The sequence below is a fragment of the Nyctereutes procyonoides genome, unplaced genomic scaffold (genome assembly GCF_905146905.1).
Source record: "Nyctereutes procyonoides isolate TBG_1078 unplaced genomic scaffold, NYPRO_anot_genome, whole genome shotgun sequence".
Lineage (NCBI taxonomy): Eukaryota > Metazoa > Chordata > Mammalia > Carnivora > Canidae > Nyctereutes > Nyctereutes procyonoides.
Window position 1 is genome coordinate 1,292,720 of NW_026575043.1, and position 305 is coordinate 1,293,024.

At 50.2% G+C, this 305-nt stretch overlaps 1 non-coding gene across 1 annotated transcript; it reads left to right on the forward strand.

Moving 5' to 3' along the window:
- On the forward strand, nt 1-82 carry TRNAS-AGA (transfer RNA serine (anticodon AGA)). Its single transcript has one exon. It is a non-coding gene; the product is annotated as a tRNA-Ser (tRNA).
- Nucleotides 83-305: the final 223 nt, after the last annotated feature.

Genomic DNA, 305 nt, shown 5'->3' on the forward strand with positions numbered 1-305 from the left:
GTAGTTGTGGCCGAGTGGTTAAGGCGATGGACTAGAAATCCATTGGGGTGTCCCCGCGCAGGTTCGAATCCTGCCAACTACGTTTGAGCTTTTTGTCCTTGCTGTTCTTGGAGGAGAGGCCGCCTTTGTTCCCAACCTGACCTTCCTCAGTGTGGGGCTGGGTATGCTTCTTGTCTAAATGTCTCCTGTTCTTCTGCCTGTCAAAACCCCACTGCCGCTGTGCTGCACAGGAATCAGAGTGAGTACAATCACTTTCTCAAAAAGTTTGCACCAAGACACCTGTGCCCACATTTTGCAAAATCTTA